Source organism: Nycticebus coucang, chromosome 3, assembly GCF_027406575.1.
Source record: "Nycticebus coucang isolate mNycCou1 chromosome 3, mNycCou1.pri, whole genome shotgun sequence".
NCBI classification, from domain to species: Eukaryota; Metazoa; Chordata; class Mammalia; order Primates; family Lorisidae; genus Nycticebus; species Nycticebus coucang.
This window is the reverse complement of record NC_069782.1, coordinates 137,614,216-137,621,270: the sequence shown is the minus strand read 5'-3', so window position 1 is coordinate 137,621,270 and position 7,055 is coordinate 137,614,216. Positions and strand designations below refer to the sequence as shown.

Below are 7,055 nucleotides of genomic sequence, written 5' to 3'. Positions count from 1 at the left end.
TGCTATATCCTTTTTATATTCTTCATATTGTTCATCTAGTATTTGATTCTGTTTTTGAATTTCCTTTTGGTTAATTTCCACTTTATTAGTAGTTTCCTTTATTGTTTCCATTATTTCTTTCATTGTTTTCAACATGTGTATTCTAAATTCCCTTTCTGTCATTCCTAACATTTCTGTATAGGTGGAATCCTCTGCAGTAGCTACCTCATGGTCCCTTGGCGGGGTTGTTCTTGACTGGTTCTTCATGTTGCCTGGAGTTTTCTGCTGATTCTTCCTCATGAGTGATTTCTTTTATCTGTTTCCTTGCCCTAATTTTCCTTTCACTTCCTCTTGCTCTTTAAGTTCTCGTGCCTGTGGACTAAGGGTTACAGGACCAGAAGGGTGAGAAGGTTGAAGAGCAAAAAAGGGATGAAAGAAAGGAAGACCGAGTGATAAGAAAAAAAGAAGAAAAATAGAGAAAGGAGAGGGGGTGGTTAAAAGGAATATTGACAAAAAGAAGAGAGGCAGAGAAAGAGGGAGACAGAGCAATATAGGTGTACAGTAGGGTACTTTGATACAACCTTAGAAAAAAAAAACACCTTCTGGGGGTGCCCAGTTGGGTGCTTCCCTTGAGGTCAGCAGCTCTTTGCTAACCTGATCAGACACAGTACCCCACCTCCACCAAGTAGAGAGGAAAGACAAAAATGCTATAAATAAAACCAAAACAAGCAAACAGAAAACTTTACGGGATAAAATTGGCTGGAAAAACCAAATAATAGCGTTAGAAGCACTAACAAAAATGAAGTTCTAATTATTGAAATAGGCAGCAATGGGAAATTATAATTTAACTAGAAAAATTGAGAAAGAAAACGGATCTGTATGGAAAAGGTTGAACTTAAAAAACAAAACAACAATCAACATCATCAAAATAAACAGAAAAAACAACCAAACCAAAAAAAAAAAAACAAACACGACCAAAAACAAAGCAGTATGTATATGTTATTGAATATTGTCTGGGCAACACGTGGTCTTCTGGGGTATGAGATGTTAATCACAGTTCTGATACGACTGGAGGCTGCTAGTTTCTCAAACCCCAGCAGGTAGACACCCTAAATCTCTCTTCAGCCCACTTAAAAGGCACTTTGAACTTGTTCACTTGATGAGCAGAAGCTTTCCCAGGGGAAGTGCTTGTCGCTGGAATCACTGCTGAAGTGGCTATCCACTTACCCTGTGTGCCAAAACTGGTCTCCCTCTGCCCCCGAGGGTTAGGGCTGCAAGGCGGCTCAGACCCCGCCCTTAGGCTACTTGTTCGCTGGCTTACCAGCTCCCACCCAATTCTAGCTCTGCGACCCTGAGGGCGGAGCTTGCCAGGGCAGATCGCTCACAATGGCTGCCTGTGACCCAGAGCCAAACACTATTAGCTCCGTCTGGCTCAGCGGCTCAGACTGGGGCCCTAGATAATGGCCAAAGTTCTCCGCACTCCCGCTCAGGCTCTCCCCAAGGCAGTTCAGCTGAGTGCCAAGTCCAAAGACACCAAAACAGTTCACAGGTAAGGCCTTTCTGGTTTGCAGTCTCGCTGCTACTGAACTTACAGTTGCGGGCGGGTTTAGACGGATTGAACACACGCGACCACTTGCCGGTTTTCCACTGTTTTAGTCCTCCTCTTGGGGTCCAGAAGTCTCTCACTGACTCCCTGTATCCTGTCAGGGGTGATGATAGGCAGATCCCACCAGCCAGAGATGCCTGGAGTCCTATCTCCCCAGACTCACGGTGCCCAGATGCAAGGAAGCTGTTACTCGGCTGCCATTTTGCTCCGCCTCCAAATCTTCCACCCAAGATTAGAGGCTTCTTAAAGACCCCAGATACAGTGAGGAATGGCAGAGGAGAACAAACTCTTTAATGAGACTTGAGGTTTCTGGATTCAAACAGAATATCATCTAAGAAGATACAGTACATTTGAATTTTAATTATTTTACTTACTCGGTTTTTCCTGTAACTAGGAACAAGTGGCCTGATTGACACCTAACAGGTAATATGAAGTTGATGCTCAGAAATATTTGCTATTTCAATCAATTCTTAGATTAAAATTGAAGTGCCTCAAAACCTAAACATGAGAGTATGCCTATAATATCCCACAGACTGACCATAAATAAATGCTCATTATTTTACTTCCTTATAGAACTTGTGTTCAATTCTCTCAGTATTCTAATTTGTTCTAATCTGTTTAATCAGATAGCCCATCAAACAAAGATATATATAAAGCAGAGAAATTACCCTGAAGACTTTCTTACCCTCTAGTTTTCCTAATATATTTTTTAAGTGTTATATCTTTTTATTACCTTTTTTTCCTTTTCTCCTTTTAATTGAATTTATTTTCACATATCCATGTCTTCATTAGGTTTCCACTTTTTGCCTTCACAAAATTAAAAAGGCTTAAAATTCAACAGCAATAACAATGTTTAAGATGGGGACCAGAAACAAAAACCTCGCAAAGAATGAATGAAGACAAATGCGTTCAGGAAAGAAATCAGATGATTGCTGCAACGAAGTATTAAGCAATAATAATAGTAATGCAAAGAAAGTAACAATCACATTGTCAAATAAGAGTATGTTTAATATAGAATCCTTTGACTCTGAGGTTCAGTATGGAATCATTAATTAACTACTTATTATTTTTTCCCAAAGTATCAAAAATAGACAACTAATATTTATAAATAAAGATAAAAGATAATTTCAAAAAATAGATTATGAATCTTATAAACAATAGAAAAAGAAGAAATACATACTTCAAAATCATTCTACTTAATCTGGATACACCTGATATTAAAATTAGACAAAATATATTATTATAAAAGGGAAATCACAAACATAATTCACTTATAAATGAGGATGCATTATCCTGTATCCTAAACAACATATTAACAAGTTGAAGTAAAAATTAATGTTTAAGTAATGACTTTAGTCAAAATTAGTTGTCCTAATATTAATAAAAGGTACTAAAAAAGATAGCTAATGATATACACCAAATCAGATGACTTATAGAAAGTGCTGTGTAGAGATGAGGGTAATTTGTGATTCTAACAGAATTTTCTCAAAGGACATGACATTTAAGTGGTATCTTTTAGATAAATGCAATTTAGATGGATAGAATAATGGAGTAAGGTTTAGAAGCTTGGATAAAATTTCTACAGATGCAGAATCTTCAATGGGGGACCAAGAAGGATTGGTTTGGATAGATCTGATTTGGGGCTGAGAGTGTTAGATTTTTATCTCATAGGTGATGTAGAGAGTCATTGTTCATAAGAGGAACAACTTTTTTTTTTTTTAAGTTGTTTAAGTCTATATAACAGCTTGTCTGATGGAAGGGAGAACACTGGAATAGGTTAGACTTCTGTGCTATAGCAAGCTCAAATTTTGTCAAGACACTTTTTGTCATATGCCCCAGAGTGTTTCTTGCAGGGAGGAACAACTTTGGAAGATAATTGTGACTTCAGTGTGCTAATCGTGAATTAAAATGGAGCAAGTGAAGTTGGGCCTTCAGTTCACAAGAAGGCCCTCATGCATCACAGAGAGGACAGCGGCACCTCATGCTCTTCAAGGGTTCTGCATTTTCTTGTTTTGTTTTGTTTTGTTGCCTGTGAAAACTCATGCTTATTGAACACATGGTAAGCACTCAACAAATATTCAAAAGGCAGAGAAATTGGTTTAAAGAAAAGAGTGCTGGATTTAAAAAGAAGGAATTGGTTCTATTTTTTAGATTTGTTGTGTGCTGGCTATGTAAACAAGAGAAAGCGTGATACTCCTATGTGACCACTGTTGAAATTGCCTTGCAGTCCTCATGTTGGTGCTTCTGCTTTACAGTGGTATGGGTTTTCCCAGGCGATGGTGTTTATACCCTGACTTCTATTACCACCCACATAAGGATCATTTCTAAACTATGTCTTCAGTCCAGATTTCTCCAAAATTCCAGATCATTGCATCTTGCTGTTTTCGTGATATTTCCAGCTGATGACCACAGACATCTCAAAATTAACACATCAAAAGGAAAAGAGAATTTCCCTTCTTTCCTCCTCCTCTCCACTAAAATCCCATCTCTCCCCTTTCACTCTTCATCCTAGTCAATAGTTCCATATAGTATATACTATTGTGAATAACTCAAATTAAAAGGGAGATATGAAAATGTTTATAAAATTGTGTGATATTGGGCCAGGTGCAGTGGCTCACACCTGTAATTCTAGTTCTCTGGGAGGCCAAAGTGGGTAGAGTGCTTGAGCTCAGGAGTTCAGAGACCAGCTTGAGCATGAGCAACACCCTGTTTCTAAAACTAACCAGGTACTGTGACCAGCACCTGTAGTCCCAGCTACTTGGGAGGCAGAGGCAAGAGGATCACTTGTGCCCAAGTGTTTGAGGCTGCTGTGAGCTGTGACGCCATGGCACTCTACCCAGGGTGACAAAGTGAGACTCTGTCTCAAAAAAAAAAATTGTGTGATACTATGCAAAAACATAATATGGTAAAATGACCCACAATATCTACCAAAGACAAGCCAGGTCACCTGGAGGGGGGTGATCCCTTCTATATGGCACAGGCGCTATTGAGCTCTCTGTAAAGTGAGAATATGGACCCTGCAAGAATTCTACATTTTAAAAGAAACTATAAAGCTATAACCTTAAATTTGAATTTTAAATATCTCAAAAAATATCTTAAATAAAATGTTGAGGCTTGAGAGATCTGTACCACATTTATAGAAAATTGTGTTACAAGGAGTCCTTAAACTGTAGGAAGACTAATGCTATTGGATGAATCTTTGAAGTCAGGTAAATTTTTGGTTCTTCAAGCATCTAATAGGTAAAGTGATTTGGCAAGACGAATTTGACTGAGGGGAGCTCTCAAATCTCTGTACATCAACCCCAGTCTCAATTTTAAATCTTGAATTCTCTTCTTTAATACCAATGATCTTTGTAAGCATCTTACATTATGCTGCAGGAGATGGGAAATAGATTAAAATAAATGTGGGGATCCTTTAATAGCAGTTTTGATGGGTACCAAGAACCCCCCCTCCCTCCCAAATTAACATTGGTCTTTACGCATCAAAGGAAGGAGTAGTTAGAACATGGGAAGTCAAAATTCTAAGGTGATTTACTTGTCAGAGAATAGAAAAGACACAGACAACTGAGACTGTGGTTGAGGGAGTATTTGGATCAGGCAAATGAAAGATAGGGTTTTAAGAACTGATACTTTTGGAATATAATAACCTCAGAGGAAAGAAATCTAGGGATGGGGAGTTTGGTGGATGTTTTCAAATATCCAAAGAGCCGTGAAAAAGGAAGCAAGATTGAATTTGTTCTTCTAACCTCAATGGTAGAATTAGCATCTATGAGTGGAATATGCTGGGTCCATAGATTCGGTAGAAAATCAGGATGTATTCTCAGAATAATGTGGCTTCCTCCAAAGATGGTGACTTTCTATTGGTGGACATATGTAAATGTTTGTTAAAATAGCACTTGGTGGGAATGTTCCCAAATGGATTTTAGCATTAGGGATAGTAAGGGAGGGAAGGGCAATGAGTAGTTAGAGATTAAAGATCCTCAGCTTTTTCTGAGTCCATCAGATGTCCCCAGTCCAAGTCTCAGTACCCATGAGAATAATGGATTCTTCTTAAAGCCTATTCTAGCCTTGAGATTATCTTTAAAAAATCCTATTTAGCATAAATAGCCAGTCCAGTCACTGTGATAATTTTTTAATATTGTATTATCTTCCTTTTATCTCATCCCTCTGGGGGTATTTTAGAATTTACACATGAGAAAAATAAAGATTCCATGGCTTTTGTGGGGCTATGTAGCTTGTGTGATGGAGTAGAATTTTTATTTTAGAAAACTTGGACTTCAAACTCTTTTAATCACTACACATACTGCTCACTGTGTGTGTGTGTGTGTAGCCTAGGAAAACACAGGGTGCTCATCAAAACTAGGGGAAACATAGACTGTCAGGAAAATAATACCTGTGACAGGTTTGTGAACTGGACACCAAAGGTTGCCAGGTTCCCAGCCTGCGTCTGTGATTTAGCTGGCTTCTGTGAGTTAGGTAAAATTAATTCAAAGGGCACAGAAAAGACAAAAAGGTGGGAGGTAGAAGAAAAATCTGAGAAGAATGTGGTTTCAAAATGAAATAGTATTTATCCAATTAATGCCCTGGGCAGCCCACTCATGTGTAACACAACTCTGCTCTCTGAGCAATACAGAGTTCTCTCAAAGTGAGCTGGCTGTGCAGAAATATTAAGGACATGTAAAGCAACTTGATAATACAACACAAGCAGGGCGACCTGTTCCAGAGGAGGGGCAGTGCCCACGGTGTTGTAAATTTCAATTTCCCATGCCTCGGCATCAAAGTAAGGCACTGCGGCCCTTTGTGATGAACTGGCAGCTCTGTTCACCTCTTAATACCTTCCCCCCAGGTAGGCAGTGGAAATTAAAAAGTCATATTTTCTTTTCGTTTTTTTAATCCCATGCCAAGTCAACTAAATTTTTCTAAATTAAAATGGACTCTAGACAAGTAAAGGTCAGCCCAGCCTTTTGCACTTTCTTCATTAACATCACATCAGCATCTAGCTGTCTCTGCTTCTAGCCCTTTCACCAAATCAGGATGCTCAGAGATACCATCAGCATGGGCCAGTGAAGCGGAGAATGTGTATTTTCCACAGCAGAGGCAAGAGGCAATTATTATTTAGTTTCTAATACCTATTATAAAGTATAATACATAACAGCATTGCAAATATAATTGTCTCTGGTTTTAATACTATACTATTAACTCTAGAAATAATGGCTTTTCTCCACACAACAGTAAGACAGTCGTGTTGTATATTTCCGCTTATTCAGGAGTTTTTGTTCCTCCAGATATAGAAGTGCCATCCAACAGCCTCTGTGATGTGGTGTAGTTCTTCCATCTTAACTAAGCGTTTGTGCTGATAACCTTTTATGGTCCAGAATGTACGTATAGACTCTCTAGGAAGATTGGAAATATTTCTGTTAATAAATATAGTCAGAAGTAAAAGGGAAAGAAGACATTAGTAGAGCAATTA

The 7,055-nt window shown here is 38.5% G+C and overlaps 1 non-coding gene across 1 annotated transcript; it reads right to left on the bottom strand.

Moving 5' to 3' along the window:
- Positions 1–3,307: 3,307 nt before the first annotated feature.
- LOC128582860 (small nucleolar RNA SNORA28) lies at positions 3,308–3,434 on the bottom strand. The gene has a single exon (XR_008379285.1). It is a non-coding gene; the product is annotated as a small nucleolar RNA SNORA28 (small nucleolar RNA).
- Between the last annotated feature and the right edge of the window lie 3,621 nt (positions 3,435–7,055).